General features: G+C 39.2%; 1 pseudogene; it reads right to left on the bottom strand.

Annotated features, from left to right (window-relative positions):
- The window catches only part of LOC149196483 (kinesin-like protein KIN-14R), a 133,604-nt pseudogene that overhangs the window by 45,320 nt on the left and 70,431 nt on the right, over window positions 1–17,853 (bottom strand).

Here is a 17,853-nt window from a genome sequence, read left to right as displayed (position 1 = left end):
AGAATCAAGTGAAGACAATCTCTCCTCACAAAGGCTCTAATGGAAGACCTAAATCCTGCAGCATTTACCCAAAGAAAATGTATAGCTCCAACCTCTTCTCTTTTTGGCTCAATGCCTTTATTTATAGTGCTGTAAAGAGGTTATTCAGGTCCACTATCAATGGGATCATCCCCCTCTATGGGTGGGATAGCTCCCTTATTGATGGGATAAGTTCCCCCTTAATAGAGATACATGAACCAACTGGAGGCGCATCCATTTCATCAAACCGACCTCTAGAATGTTCTAGAAGTAACCACAAGTAACTTTTTCAAGATAAAACTCGCGCATTTTGCCTTTTACAGAGGGACGCACCTGTCCCTTAACATACAGAGCGTCCATGGACGCAGATTTTGTGAACATGGTCAGCGTCCCCGCAGGTAAGGCTAGAGAGAACCTGCGACCCCAGAGATAAACATAATTTTTACAAGACTTTCTCTCTTCTTTGAGTTTGAGATGGATAACAGAGGCATGAGACTTGCCTAAGAGGGTAGCATGACTGTTGATTTGAGCCATACTAACTGTAAGTAGTCAAGGTGACATTTTTTAGTGTAACAATTCAGAGGATGGAAACTCTGGAAAGAGGCCATGGTCGATGAAATGACATCTTTGCACAAAAATGAGGCTTGGGATCTGGTGGAGTTGCCGGCTAGAAGGAAACCCATTGGCAGCAAATGGGTGTTCAAGAAGAAGACAAATGCAGAAGGAAAGGTGGAGAAATACAAAACTCGGTTGGTAGCAAAAGGTTATTCCCAGGTGCCGGGAATTGATTTTGGTGATATTTTTTCTCCTGTTGCCAAGGTAACTTCTATTAGATTACTTTTATCTGTTGCTGCTGCTTTTTGATTTTGAGGTAGAACAGATGGATGTGAAGACAACATTTCTTCACGGGGATTTGGAAGAGGAAATCTACATGAAGCAACCTGAAGGCTTTGCAGTGAAGGGTAAGAAAGAACTGGTATGCAAGTTAAAGAATTCTCTGTATGCGTTAAAACAGTCACCAAGGACGTGGTATCAGAAATTTGATACATTTATACGGGGACTTGGCTTCACCAGAAGCAAAGCAGATCATTGTGTGTATTTTAAATTAATTGGTGACTGTATTATTTATCTGGTCTTGTATGTGAATGATATGTTGCTGGTTGGAAATGACAAAGAAATTATCTAGGATTTGAAGACCCAATTGTCCTCCAAATTCGACATGAAAGATCTTGGTGCTGCAAACTTTATTTTGGGCATGGAAATTAAAAGAGATCAGTCAAAGAGGAAGCTCTAGTTAAACCAGAGGAAGTATGTCGAGACAATACTCCAGAGGTTTAATATGCAGGATAGTAAACCGGTGAAGGTTCCTGTTATCACAAAATCGTGCACTAAGGGCTGCTACTTAGCAAGATCTCATGCAACTATTTCAAACCAGGCTTTAGACTAAGGCTTAGCCTCCTTAGTCAGAGAGGGCTCTCTCACAGATTTTTGATATGCATTAAGGGCAAGAAAAGATGGCTAACTCTTTAAACAGTAGATGAAATTTAAGCTGGTTGGAACAACAAAATTAGGCTTCTCCCATTGGGCTTATGGAGTCATACACTTCTGCAGTAAACAAGTAGCTACTCAATCATGGAAACCAAGGCATATAATGTCTAAATGCTCAAAACATTTACCAAGAAGAACCTCAACTCAAAAAACATACACAGGAAGTCTGAGCACTAGGTGAATTCAGAGTGATTGCATGCTTAGTGAACTGTAAAACAAGATGAATAAAAACCAAACCACATATACTCTGAGCATTTGAGACACAAGATGAATCTTGGGAAGAAAAAGTATTATTTCTATTACTGTCAAAGTCTTTTACATAGGCCAATATGAAAACTCTATTTTTATATAAATCTCCAACCCTTGTTACATCAGAGTTTTCACTATATATAGGAAAACCAAAACTAAAACTATCTTGAGTCTCCTCAACAAGCATGAGGGGAGAGCTCGATGATCTACCATTAATTAACCTTATCTATTTCTAAACAAACTTATTAAATACATAAGGTCTTGTGCTATAAATACATAGAGTCCTAATTACATTGAAAATCCAACTCTATCTCCTCGTATGCATGATTCTTCTTGGATCCTTGACAGCTGTACAATTTTCTGTTGTGGCTGAGATATGTTGAGGAACATTCACTGAACAGGCTGGCCTCGGATGCTAGCTGTATAGATAACTCATTAATTAGCAAAGATGAGCACCCTATTTTCACGGTCCCTGTCTTCCATTCTTCTTCACCATTTAAAGACCACGCTCCAAGCTCTTTAATCCTTCAATACCAACGCATAACACCATATGCCTCATGATCTGGATGCCTTGTGGACTGAACAGGTGTACCAACCAAACATTCCGGTAACCCTACCAGAACCCTAGTAATTCGGTCATAAAGTGCCTTTAGGAAAACTTTAGCAAAAAACCAAAATATTTCACTTTTTCTTCAAAACTTACACCTGTCACTGTTTGAAATGCTATGACAGCCTTGTATGATCTCCCTCCTGTCCTCGAGGCATTCCTTTCAAAATTCGCTGACCTCATCATCAAATTCATTGTTTTCTTATAAAACAGCATCTACAGCAGTTTCGTAGCGCGCTACGAAGCTGCTGTTTCTGCTGAAACAGAGTACATTTGCACTAAAGTGTCTTTTGAAATACATAATAGACTTGCAACCTGTGGATGGTGTAAAGACCTTGGAGGATCCCTGAGAAAAATTGTTGTCATGAAGCAACCAGCAATTCTGCATTCTCCCCGAGACCATACTCAATCCAAAGCAGCAAAAAACCTCTGTTTATCCTCTGTAGTCAAATATACTCTAACCATATTCCTTTGGCTTAAATGGACATTTTCATCCGAGCATTAGCTGAGAAATCTTCAAGATTTAGCCGATAAGTAAGACCACCAAGAGTACCAACTGCAGTTTGCATCACTTTGTTCGGTGGTTGCTCATGTGTGTTTGTAAAGATGTTCCTTATTGCGCTGACTGCCTTTGTTCTAGGGGGCCACACCAACAAGATAGTTTGGCTCAATTGCATCTGAGTTCTAGATACGATCATAAGGGTGATCTGGATATCGTAGGGGATCCTTACTTCTGGAACCAAGATTTATTCTTGCAGTAACCTTCAAGAAGAAATCTTCCTCAAAATCTATTGCACACATTTAATCATTGAGAACACGCAACTCCAATTGAAACATCTAAAACACACACATTAATACACTAGATGGTGCTCTCAAGATAATTTCTTCAACATATATATCTGTTGCAGTTGCAATTGTTATAGTGATTCAACGCGTGGTGTCAAGATAGAGGTCGAACTTTGGGTATAACTGCCATTTCACTCCAATACAAAAAACACTTAATCTCCAGCTTCTATAAATCTGCATATTCTTCAGCATGCTTGTTAATGCATGGGTGAAAAAACCAGACTCACTGGCCTGTAATTTCTGATATGGCATTTTGAATTTTTGTCCATAGCTATTCCCTATCCGGTTTGAAGAGCAAATTTTGGTATATGAACCACCCAGAAAACAGAATTCCAACAAATTCAAATGCACTTGGAATAAGAGGAAGCTTGTCAATTGCCGCGATAAGTCCAGTTGAGGCCCAAAGCACTATCACAGCTGCAAAGCCCAGTCCACCAACAGCGAGTTTGTCATCAGTCTTTTCCCAAGCCTCTTGAACAGGTTTGAGGGCATCCGTCAATGGCTTCACTGGATCAATAGAGGTCTCCCCAGTAACCATTGCAATTACTCTGCCAGCGAACTCTCTTGCAGCTTTCATTGCATTTACAAAACCGCTCTGTTTGTTTAGGGGTGTATGATATGTACAGAATTCTGATGCTTGAATTACTCCATTCTCATATCCTTTAAGATCAACACTATTGGTGTAAGCACCATAACCCCCTTTTGCACAATCTGCAGATGGCAATGCCATCAAAAACCATGGTGATTTCTCTCTGAATTGTGTTGTAGATGGGCGGTCTCTGATCAGATCTGAATGTCCACTTTAGGATACAAAATCATATTGCAGACGTTCCTGTCCTTCACAAAATGATGACAGAAGTCCAGCATTAGACACGCCTCCAGATCACTGCCCCTTTTTGTTTTCCCACATCTTATCTTGCTCTTCCTTGGGCACTAACACGTGGTGGACCTCGCCTCAGCCTTTTTAAAGGAGGCTGTACAACTGGAAAATTCGTCTCAACTTCAGTGTCAGTGGAAGTTTCACTCTCACCCTTGTTATTAGTAATGACAGAATCGTGAATAGATGTTACATTCCCTTCCTCCTTCACAGGTCGTAGCTGTCATAAATCCGCCATTCGACTGTTTTGCACCAACTGCAATTACTACAGGAACCTTTAAAAACCGCTTCCAGTAAATCGCCATAACAGAGGATCTGTCTCATCTCGAGCGTATAACTCTGGAGCTCGCGGATAATAAAAACCATCAAAGAAAAAGCCTTCCTGACGGATCAACCTGCAGATTCACCCACCACTTCCGCCAAGCTATTTCCGAACCCTTCTTGTTTGGGACTAACACCCTGGGACAGAATGTCCATCTAGAAACATCTGAGTGAAACGGCCAATTGCATCTTCTTCCATTGCTGCAAATAATCAAATTGAGACCTGGTGTTCCCAAATATTGGCTTGGAAAGATCCACTTCTACTTTTCGAAGATACTTCACGAATGAACTGCAGGCCATATCATAATTTCTGGAGATATCACCAAGGAATGCGATATACATATAAAGCACTTTCAGTGGTTGCACAGTCTCTAGTACTCGGTATTGTTCTTCGTATGTATGGAGGATCTTTTTGACAAGACTAAATGGCTTAGAAAGGTTATAAAGGCAATCTAAGTATCCAGCTATCTTATTCTCCTGTAAATATAGGAAATTAGTCTCAATAAATGTCCTTACCTTCTTCTCGAGGATCTTGGTTTTACCTTTGAGTAACACAGCCAGGGCCTTGGGTGTCCACTTAATGATTTGTTTCTGGTTCTGAGACATCAACTGAAACCGGCGTTGCACATTTCACACCTCCCAACCACACCAAGATGCGTTACATTACCACTGGAAAGGACGGCTGGTAGACTAAGCTGATCAAAACCATTGTTTGTCGCAGCTTCTACTTCATGAGAGGAATTCACACTTATACAAGCATTTTAATCCTGAGAAACGCTCTTATCATTATAAAGAGCCTGAAGAACCTCAGACCACGGTGGAGCTGACATCATCACCTTGAGATCTTCAATCTTATCTGAAAGATCTGACATTAGACCTTTAAGCACATCAACCTCATCCACAGCAGTTGTAGCCAGTGTACAATAGGCATGCTAGGATTTGGGCCTCCACTGAAAACTCGAGCAAATCCCCAATTTCGTAGCACGCTACGAAATCACCTAATAGGTAGCGCTGCGAAACTGCTAAAAAGGATTCATGCGCTGCGAAAACGCCTTGTCCTTTAAGCTAGGCTAAAAAATTTTGGCAACAGAATTTTCAGTGATAACAGTGGCTCCACTTGGGATAGTGTGCCCTTGTGGTACACTAAGAACATGCAGCTCCAGTGCCTTATCCATTTGGGACCAACAGAAATTTGCTTGACAAGCATGACTGTAGGAGAAAGAAAGCTACATCTACTGAAAAAGAAATGCTCAGTTAACCTTGAGCTTATTTGCATTTACCTACCTACCTACCCTAACAATTTCAACTTCTTCAGCTCAATCAATGTGAAATTTCCAATGCAGCCAATCATTTGTCTTATCTGATATTTGATTTCTTTGACTGCATCGGAGTTCAGAGCCAATATGACAGTGTGATGACCGCTGCCACTGAAATTGTCTCTGATCTTCTTTGAAAAACTGAAATACTGGAGAGTAAAACTCTTCCATGTAATCAACTACAGGATCCCAGAATACATGATCAGCTTGTTTTTCCTTGTAACTTTCCAGCTGTGCAAACTGATCTTCAACCACAGTGTTCAGTTCCTCAAGCGTAAAAGAGAAAGGAACCAGCACTCTTACCTTGTGTTCTGTCATAGAAAGCTTCTGAAAATAATGATCATGATTATGGAAACTATATGCTTGAATTTGACCTTCCAAACCTTCAACTGAGGGAGATTCTGTCACCACCTCTGACCTATCTATCCATTCCTCCAAAAACATAAGCCATAAGTCTTGAAATGACTTAATGGATTTGGCAGGAAAGCTTTCAACCCATTGTTTGCATTTCCCTTGAAGTGAATCATAAAATAGCATAATGCAAACATCCTCATGCTTAACTCTAAGAAGCTCAGTAAAATGACAAAAATCTGTTATATGCTTCAAGGTTAAACTCAAATCTTCTCCGTTGAATTTTGGACCATTCCTTAGAAAATATGCATCCTTGGGAAAATGATTTGGGAAACCATGAATTCCTGAGAAATCTATGCATGCATACCTTGAACTAAGAATGGCAGCTTCTGGGTCCTTCATAACTCCAGTGGAATCACCATGAATGTATGAACTTTGAATTCTTCAACAATGGAGTCGCCAAGGTAGGTTTGCAGCCTCGAAAACCACTTTGAACTCCTGCTACCTTCAGAAATTCAATCTTAAAACTTCGGGAATGAGTAGTCATCAGGCTCCCGGCAGACACACCAAAATGTTATCACAAAATCGTGTACTAAGGGCTGCTACTTAGCAAGATCTCATGCAACTATTTCAAACCAGGCTTTAGACTAAGGCTTAGCCTCCTTAGTCAGAGAGGGCTCTCTCACAGATTTTTGATATGCATTAAGGGCAAGAAAAGATGGCTAACTCTTTAAACAGTAGATGAAATTTAAGCTGGTTGGAACAACAAAATTAGGCTTCTCCCATTGGGCTTATGGAGTCATACACTTCTACAGTAAACAAGTAGCTACTCAATCATGGAAACCAAGGCATATAATGTCTAAATGCTCAAAACATTTACCAAGAAGAACCTCAACTCAAAAAACATACACAGGAAGTCTGAGCACTAGGTGAATTCAGAGTGATTGCATGTTTAGTGAACTGTAAAACAAGATGAATAAAAACCAAACCACATATACTCTGAGCATTTGAGACACAAGATGAATCTTGGGAAGAAAAAGTATTCTTTCTATTACTGTCAAAGTCTTTTACATAGGCCAATATGAAAACTCTGTTTTTATATAAATCTCCAACCCTTATTACATCAGAGTTTTCACTATATATAGGAAAACCAAAACTAAAACTATCTTGAGTCTCCTCAACAAGCATGAGGGGAGAGCTCGATGATCTACCATTAATTAACCTTATCTATTTCTAAACAAACTTATTAAATACATAAGGTATTGTGCTATAAATACATAGAGTCCTAATTACATTGAAAATCCAACTCTATCTCCTCGTATGCATGATTCTTCTTGGATCCTTGACAGCTGTACAATTTTCTGTTGTGGCTGAGATATGTTGAGGAACATTCACTGAACAGGCTGGCCTCGGATGCTAGCTGTATAGATAACTCATTAATTAGCAAAGATGAGCACCCTATTTTCACGGTCCCTGTCTTCCATTCTTCTTCACCATTTAAAGACCATGCTCCAAGCTCTTTAATCCTTCAATACCAACGCATAACACCATATGCCTCATGATCTGGCTGCCTTGTGGACTGAACAGGTGTATCAACCAAACATTCCGGTAACCCTACCATAACCCTAGTAATTCGGTCATAAAGTGCCTTTAGGAAAACTTTAGCAAAAAACCAAAATATTTCACTTTTTCTTCAAAACTTACACCTGTCACTGTTTGAAATGCTATGACAGCCTTGTATGATCTCCCTCCTGTCCTCGAGGCATTCCTTTCAAAATTCGCTGACCTCATCATCAAATTCATTGTTTTCTTATAAAACAGCATCTACAGCAGTTTCGTAGCGCGCTACGAAACTGCTGTTTCTGCTGAAATAGAGTACATTTGCACTAAAGTGTCTTTTGAAATACATAATAGACTTGCAACCTGTGGATGGTGTAAAGACCTTGGAGGATCCCTGAGAAAAATTGTTGTCATGAAGCAACCAGCAATTCTGCATTCTCCCCGAGACCATACTCAATCCAAAGCAGCAAAAAACCTCTGTTTATCCTCTGTAGTCAAAGATACTCTAACCATATTCCTTTGGCTTAAATGGACATTTTCATCCGAGCATTAGCTGAGAAATCTTCAAGATTTAGCCGATAAGTAAGACCACCAAGAGTACCAACTGCAGTTTGCATCACTTTGTTCAGTGGTTGCTCATGTGTGTTTGTAAAGATGTTCCTTGTTGCGCTGACTGCCTTTGTTCTAGGGGGCCACACCAACAAGATAGTTTGGCTCAATTGCATCTGAGTTCTAGATACGATCATAAGGGTGATCTGGATATCGTAGGGGATCCTTACTTCTGGAACCAAGATTTATTCTTGCAGTAACCTTCAAGAAGAAATCTTCCTCAAAATCTATTGCACACATTTAATCATTGAGAACGCGCAACTCCAATTGAAACATCTAAAACACACACATTAATACACTAGATGCTGCTCTCAAGATAATTTCTTCAACATATATATCTGTTGCAGTTGCAATTGTTATAGTGATTCAACGCGTGGTGTCAAGATAGAGGTCGAACTTTGGGTATAACTGCCATTTCACTCCAATACAAAAAACACTTAATCTCCAGCTTCTATAAATCTGCATATTCTTCAGCATGCTTGTTAATGCATGGGTGAAAAAACCAGACTCACTGGCCTGTAATTTCTAATATGGCATTTTGAATTTTTGTCCATAGCTATTCCCTATCCGGTTTGAAGAGAAAATTTTGGTATATGAACCACCCAGAAAACAGAATTCCAACAAATTCAAATGCACTTGGAATAAGAGGAAGCTTGTCAATTGCCGCGATAAGTCCAGTTGAGGCCCAAAGCACTATCACAGCTGCAAAGCCCAGTCCACCAACAGCGAGTTTGTCATCAGTCTTTTCCCAAGCCTCTTGAAGAGGTTTGAGGGCATCCGTCAATGGCTTCACTGGATCAATAGAGGTCTCCCCAGTAACCATTGCAATTACTCTGCCAGCGAACTCTCTTGCAGCTTTCATTGCATTTACAAAACCACTCTGTTTGTTTAGGGGTGTATGATATGTACAGAATTCTGATGCTTGAATTACTCCATTCTCATATCCTTTAAGATCAACACTATTGGTGTAAGCACCATAACCCCCTTTTGCACAATCTGCAGATGGCAATGCCATAAAAAACCATGGTGATTTCTCTCTGAATTGTGTTGTAGATGGGCGGTCTCTGATCAGATCTGAATGTCCACTTTAGGATACAAAATCATATTGCAGACGTTCCTGCCCTTCACAAAATGATGACAGAAGTCCAGCATTAGACACGCCTCCAGATCGCTGCCCCTTTTTGTTTTCCCACATCTTATCTTGCTCTTCCTTGGGCACTAACACGTGGTGGACCTCGCCTCAGCCTTTTTAAAGGAGGCTGTACAACTGGAAAATTCGTCTCAACTTCAGTGTCAGTGGAAGTTTCACTCTCACCCTTGTTATTAGTAATGACAGAATCGTGAATAGATGTTACATTCCCTTCCTCCTTCACAGGTCGTAGCTGTCATAAATCCGCCATTCGACTGTTTTGCACCAACTGCAATTACTACAGGAACCTTTAAAAACCGCTTCCAGTAAATCGCCATAACAGAGGATCTGTCTCATCTGGAGCGTATAACTCTGGAGCTCGTGGATAATAAAAACCATCAAAGAAAAAGCCTTCCTGACGGATCAACCTGCAGATTCACCCACCACTTCCGCCAAGCTATTTCCGAACCCTTCTTGTTTGGGACTAACACCCTGGGACAGAATGTCCATCTAGAAACATCTGAGCGAAACGGCCAATTGCATCTTCTTCCATTGCTGCAAATAATCAAATTGAGACCTGGTGTTCCCAAATATGGGCTTGGAAAGATCCACTTCTACTTTTCGAAGATACTTCACGAATGAACTGCAGGCCATATCATAATTTCTGGAGATATCACCAAGGAATGCGATATACATATAAAGCACTTTCAGTGGTTGCACAGTCTCTAGTACTTGGTATTGTTCTTCGTATGTATGGAGGATCTTTTTGACAAGACTAAATGGCTTAGAAAGGTTATAAAGGCAATCTAAGTATCCATCTATCTTATTCTCCTGTAAATATAGGAAATTAGTCTCAATAAATGTCCTTACCTTCTTCTCGAGGATCTTGGTTTTACCTTTGAGTAACACAGCCAGGGCCTTGGGTGTCCACTTAATGATTTGTTTCTGGTTCTGAGACATCAACTGAAACCGGCGTTGCACATTTCACACCTCCCAACCACACCAAGATGCGTTACATTACCACTGGAAAGGATGGCTGGTAGACTAAGCTGATCAAAACCATTGTTTGTCGCAGCCTCTACTTCATGAGAGGAATTCACACTTATACAAGCATTTTAATCCTGAGAAACGCTCTTATCATTATAAGGAGCCTGAAGAACCTCAGACCACGGTGGAGCTGACATCATCACCTTGAGATCTTCAATCTTATCTGAAAGATCTGACATTAGACCTTTAAGCACATCAACCTCATCCACAGCAGTTGTAGCCAGTGTACAATAGGCATGCTAGGATTTGGGCCTCCACTGAAAACTCGAGCAAATCCCCAATTTTGTAGCACGCTACGAAATCACCTAATAGGTAGCACTGCGAAACTGCTAAAAAGGATTCATGCGCTGCGAAAACGCCTTGTCCTTTAAGCTAGGCTAAAAAATTTTGGCAACAGAATTTTCAGTGATAACAGTTCCTATTCCTGTAGGTGTGAGGTTATCTGCTGAACAATGTCCCAAGACACAAGAAGAGGAAGAGGACATGTTCCGTGTTCCATATGCAAGTGCAGTGGGTAGCCTGATGTATGCAATGGTATGTACTAGACCAGACATTGCACATGCAGTGGGAGTATTGAGCAGGTTTATGTCAAAACCTGGGAAGGAGCACTGGACAGCTGTGAAGCGGGTTTTTAGGTATTTGCCTGGCACTAGTGATTATGGTTTGTGCTACCAAGGAAGACCAGGATTGGACAGAGTGTTGGATATTCATGGCTTTGTTGATGCAGACTAGGCTGGAGATTTGGATCAGAGAAGATCTACAAGTGGGTATGTGTTTAACCTATTTGGAGGTGCAGTCAGTTGGATGAGTAAGAAACAATCTGTAGTGGCACTATCAACTACAGAGGTAGAATACATGGCAGCCACTCATGCAAGCAAGGAAGCAGTTTGGTTGTAGAGATTTTGTTCAAGTATGGGGTTAGTACAGGGAGCTATAAGAATAGACTGTGACAGCCAAAGTGCAATTTTCTTGGCAAAGAACCCTGCTTATCATTCAAAGACAAAGCACATTGATGTTCAGTATCACTTTGTGAGGGATATGATAGAAGATAGAAAGGTGTTGCTGGTAAAGGTGGACACTTTGAAGAATACTACAGAGGCATTGACAAAATATGTGAGCTCTGAGAAGATCTCTTGGTGTAGAGAAGCAATGGGAATCTCAGGGCTGAAAAAATGACTAAGCTCTCCTGTGGCCCCCTGTGGAAAGAAAACAACAAGTGGGAGATTGTTGGGTTGTGTTATATTCTTTCCACGTAGTTAATAAGGGGTTTGAAGGGCACCCGTAACCCCACTTTATGGGGTCCAGGGTAGCGCCCCGGAAAATTTTGGTTTTGGACCATATGTTAGGTTGGGCAGACCCACCTATGGTTTTGTGCATGATTTTCGCACATGTTCTTTGGATGCGATGGTTTTCGGTCCATGGCATTGGATGCGATGGTTTTCGGTCCATGGTATTGGATGCTTCAGCATGTATAAATATGTATTGTAACATTGAAATGAACATAATGAAAAATCAAGCTGGTAGTCCCAGTTTTGGGATCTAGGGAAAAAATCTCTGTGCATATGTGTTTTATGGGTTATGCTCTCACATTGTTTATTTTCTTTGTTTAAGAATTCGTATGTAGGTAATTTCTGTACAGGGTTAAAACCTACACACTAAGTCACCTCAGAGGGCTAAAGCTCTTGGGTTAGGCCCCAATCCAAGTAGCCAAGCTTCTCTTTACTTGTATTTGTATGTTTCATTTCAGTTTGTAGATTAGGTTGTTGATAGATACATTTTTTTCATGGTTAAGAGTAGGTTGCTTTTGATTATTCAGTTGTTTTCTTCCATTTATGCTTTCTATAGTAGGTTAAGCAGTTATAAAGAAAGGATTCAAAAGGCTAGAAACAATGCCTTGGCATCTTTTCCTCCCTTTGGGACAATGATTTGAGGGAGAGACCCTCTCGCTGCCCCAAAAACACAGATTTTCCTCCTTCATAGGACTTCTAGTGTTTGCAACATTCTAGTTGGTTCATAGTCTAGCTTTCATTGCTTTAGAACTTCTTCATCATGCTCATTTCATTATTAGAAATAGTCTTCTTTCATGCTTTTCTTTCGTGCAATGGTTATTAGCATTTCCTTTCATAGATCATAGTTTATTTTGATGCAAAAACTCTATTTTTTAGATGCACTTATTTCCTTGCTTGCTTAACCTCATTGGTTGACTGTCAGTTGTTTATGCAGCAGATATTTTCTAGCAGTAGTCTAGCCTATCATCCATTCCACCCTCCATCTAATCCATGCCCTACAGGTCGCCCAATTCACCCCTCAATTCTACCTTAGTTTCCTGCATTTTCTATAGACTTTCCTCTCTCTCCTTGAGCAAATCCAATCATCTTTCTCTCTCCTAATGATTCTTGGTAGACCCTAGGTGCCCTAAAACTTCATTCCAACATTCATATATCTTCTCGACTTACTCTATGACCTTCAAAATAGTGAAAACTACTCTCGGCCTCCTCTTGTAGGCCTCCTGTAGAACGTCGTTTTTCCTCCTGTAGATTTCATGTGTCCTCCTGTAGATTTTCCTGTAGGCTTTCTTTTGAAGGCCGAGTTTTGGAAAATCCTCCAGAAGGTTGTCTGAGACCTCCTAGGACCCATCCACACCATCCTATATCCTCTCACATGATGAAACTACCCTCCATCACCACCTATTCGTTGCCACATTCACAAACAAATAAATTACATGCACAGAAAATTCACATAAAAATACATAAAAATCCAAAAAGATGCTTCTTGATCATTTGCTTCCAGAAATAGCTTAGTTAGATGTTGTTTACTTCCTTAAGTATGTAATGGCATTCTTTTCATGATTTCCATATTGCTTTCTGCAAAAGTAGTATTAGTGGTTAACTAGGATTTCCTTGGTTTGTTTTACATTTCAGTCTTCCTTTTTGCAAGTAGAATAATCTCTCTTTTTTCTTTCATCACATATAGAGCTTCTTCTGGAATCCATAGAAGTTGGCTTGAGCTCCTAGTGATCTTACGCCGGCTGACCAAGTGACAACTTGAAGTAAGGACTAGTACTTGTGCATACAACATCGTCGCTTCCAAGTTTGTTACAAACTACCGTGTTGATAAAAGTAAATTAGGAATCCTAGGAGTTGCAACATTATTGTTGCAATACTAGTGCCCACCAGTATGTCCTCCATGCTAGCATCCATATCCTTCTCATTGGTATTAGTCTTTGATTCCTAGTTTGCCCCATTGTTTCCAACTACTTCTTCTAAGATTTTGAAACTATTGTGGCTCGGTTGCTCGTCCTCGTAGATTTTATTTTGGTACCTCTTTCCTCCTTTCCCTTTTCCCCCCACCTTAGTGAAACCCTTGGGATCTTTTATTGTGGTGGTTTTTGTGCTGTTCTCTAGTTTGTTTAACGGGACATCTCTATAGAGGTGCCTATGTTCATGGCATTTACTGAAGTTGAATGGGACATGTTCATAGTCCACCGCTTGCACCTATTATTCATCATACACTTCTAAAAGGATCATTTCCAAAAGTGATCTAGATAAGTCCATTTTCACACAGATTCAGGCAAATGGAGTGTATTTTCCTCTTAGAGTCGCATATGATATTTTTATAAAATGGCCTAATTTATTTCTGATAATCTTTAGAGACTCCAGCAACCAATAATCTAAATGAAGGGAGTATAGTCTTATCCATACTGGTACTGAAGTGAAAATTTCGCATTCTGGGACAAAATTCATCACCCATGGTCGCATGTAAAGGCCTGCAGCAAGGTAAAAATAGGGTCCTCCCTCGAACACTCTGTCTTTATCTTCTAGGCTCATGAACACCATTGTAAATAAGCACTTGGATCCAAGGTGAAGATTTATTTCCCCGTTTGGTTTCTAGTGGTTCCTTATCCATGCATGTAGGGCCTTCTTCGTCGGCCAAATCCCCATAAATTTGCAGATAACTGCATGTTCCGCCATGTTTCTCTATGCACCTCTAGCACTGGGTCACTTAAAACAACCTGAGGAATTATGTTCGACTTGGGTTTATAGACCCCTGTCACGTTTGTGGGTGCAGCTTTTTGACTGCTACCCTCTTTCTCTTCTCCCTGCTATCTTCCTCATGACTTTCTTTCTGTTCATGAGGTTTGATGTTTCTTGTGTTAATATCCTTAGTTATCACCTCCAATGGTTTCTTGAAGCAATGTAGACCAGTTCCCTTGCTTCTGTTCGTAGCTATTTGACTATAGGAGGGAGAAAAACTCCCTCTTCCATGACCCACCATGGTTACCAGCTCCAAACCCTAACTCAAAACCTAGTTCAAGTTGCAGAGCAATCTGTTTTCCGTCGACCACTAAGTCATTCTCAATTCAATATACTAAAACTATTTCGTATAATAGAATAGTATATGTATCAAAACTATCTCATCTTTGTTCTGGAAAATAAAAATGAACTTAAACACTAAGAAAAATAGAAGTTATTTTTTAACAGTATGCCCTGGCTGAGTTGGGGATGCAAGTAGATCATGAATCTGCTCCTCATTGTAAACTTCCAATACGCTTACTGAGATATCATATTTAAATAATCAATTTCTCTCATTAGCTACATGAAAGAGCTCCTCCAATGTTTGATAGTTTACTCCCCTATCGTCATGTGTTCCCTCCATGGTAAATGTCTTCCCAGTTCTAGTTTTCCCATACGCAAAGATACACACATTATACCCATCCAAAACTGACATGACAACTGGTGCAGTATCGGCAAAAACAACCACTGCCCATGGAAATAGCTCTAATCAATGAATTTGTGTACTTATTAATAATAAATTTCAGATCCAAAAGATATTATTTTGTACATCTTACCTTGATTTTCTTGATTAATAAATACTAAAAACATGATCAAATTTGAACACTTTCTTTGAAGAACCATTAACAGGATGCTCAATTCATTGTATCTATTTGTATCAAATTCTGCCACTACAGAAGTTCCCACTGATATTTCTCCATCACTCAATGGACAACATCTACAAAATGCTCTGATGTTTCCTAAAAAAGACCAGAAAATCACGTTATCTAATGTGCTAATCCTTGTGTAATGCATAAAAAGAATGCAATCAGCAAGTTTCCTATAAGATTCAACACTTTATTTTAAAGCCTTTTCCTTTACATTGTCTCTTTATTCAAATTATTCTTGAGGTATTCAAACTACAAAACTTAATAGCTTCATAAAAATTAATAAAACATTAGCAATGATTTTCTCATAAACATAGGCTTTATCATTTACCCAGAGATTGCATAGTAGATGAAATCCCAGCAATGTCAAGGATAGCACTGACACATTTATGTGCCTCTTCTGAAAGGTTATCATAATATCACTTTAGTATTTTCTACCAAGTATTTAACAATATTATTCATATAATATATAATGAGGTGCAGTACAGGAAGAAGAATCAACTTAAATTTGTACGCTAGTATTATTCAATACCAAAGTTATTTGAGCTTTAGCCTTCAAGTCTTGAACTGATGAAGTCGAAAAAAATTATGTTTTTGGTATGTCTCTTGAAGCTCCCTTGATTGAGAAGTTTTTCCTTTTACAGTTTGATCTGCAACAAGGAAATTATTGCATCAAATAATTCCAATTTGTTGGCTTATCAGTAATAAGAAAAAAAAGATCAATTTGTTCCACCTAGACATTCAACATGAAATGACATGTTATCAAGTTCATTCCTTAGGTTTTCATTTTGATGATTAGGGTCATTAAGGGACATGCAGGCCTCATGGCATTCATTTTTCTTCAATTCATAATCCCTAGGAAGCTCTTCAATATTCCTTTCATATTCTACTAAACATTTGGGAGTTTTCCTTCTAATATACAAACTAATCAACATAACTAATGTTAATCCATCTCAAGAGTATTTAAAAGAAGTACAAGGATGGCTCTGCCAACATCTCTCAATATGTTGTGTTCCCAATTTTCGTCATTCCTAGCTATCTAGAATTGAGCATTCAAAAATCCTCCATTTGCATTTCCTATAGCCACATGAAAGACTACTTTTGAGACAGTCAAAACTTCCTACCATCTTCGATTTGATTTCTGGACCGCATCATCAAATTACAATAACTGATCATATTAGATCAATTTACCCAAATGATGAATTATATAATGGTTATCATGTTTAGTTTGATCTCCCCAAGCAAAGGAAATCATTGCGCTGCTGTTTGAGATTTTCAAGAACTGAGAAATCAAGTTTTTTTAAAAAATTCTAGCCAATTGAGGATATCTTATAAACAGATTCTGATTTCAATAGTGCAAATCCAAGATATAACGTGAACAATTGCAATAAGGATGTTTTGGTTCCTATACCCCATCTTCTTTAGTTCCTAAAATGGACAAGGTGTCAGTGAATTGTATACAAAAGTTGCTTGCAATCCTTTGTTGTCTAAAAATGCGCATCTACATGACCAGAATGTGAATCCTCCCATGCAAGTGAATACAAAGCTAGAGGAAGATGCTCATTCCAACCAGGAGGAAGATGGTCATTCCACTTTTTCCTCAACTCCAAGTGAAAATTCAATCAATGATTCGAAGGGAAATTCTCGCAGTGCTCCTTCTGGAGCTATTTTCAGCTTTGGATGTAATGTGAGAACAAAACATGAAGTGTTTTGCACAAAATTAGAGGAAAAATTGAATGCAAAAGAAGCAGAGAAAAACCAATTACAAGTTAAACCAAAGGAGATGCAAGAAGCTGAGATAAATATGATTAGGAAAATTTTGACATTTAAATGAACTCCCATGCTATCATTCTATCATGAAGTAGCTCCACTGAAGGTTGAGTTGTAGAAGATACCTCTTACCCACCCAAAATACCCTAAGTTAGGGAGGAGAAAGAGCTATGCTGATGTAGAATCTTAAAGTGATCCAAATCAAGTTTTGTAGAACATCTAGGTTTAATTCGGATCAGAAAAGGAGTAATGGGTACGTGCATACATGAAGACAACTACATATAAGGACATGGATGGAAAGAGAACTACCGGGAGATCATTGAAAAAGGCATCTTCTGAAAAATATTTACTGTAAAAGTCCAGTGAAAGACCTTTTAGCCTCAAACAAGAAATTTCAAACAATCCAAAATACTGACCTGTTGATGAATCTACCAAGGATGGTAATTAAATCACAGGCACTAATTCAAAAAATTCTTCTATTAGAAGTGACATAAATGGATTAACTACACAAAAAATTGAAGTTGTTGAAGATCAAAAGGAAACCAAACCTTCAGATGGGAAGATTGGAATTGGAAACACCACCAATGATAGAGATGGTGAAACTTTGTTGAATTCTAAAGTTGTTTAAGAAAAACTGAATGGGACTGAACCTATAAGTAGGAAGAA

The sequence above is a fragment of the Pinus tabuliformis genome, chromosome 2_2 (genome assembly GCF_031772625.1).
Source record: "Pinus tabuliformis cultivar Carrire ecotype Pingquan chromosome 2_2, CPIR1, whole genome shotgun sequence".
NCBI classification, from domain to species: domain Eukaryota; kingdom Viridiplantae; phylum Streptophyta; class Pinopsida; order Pinales; family Pinaceae; genus Pinus; species Pinus tabuliformis.
The sequence above is the reverse complement of the archived record's forward strand: the minus strand, read 5'-3'. Positions and strand labels throughout refer to the sequence as shown.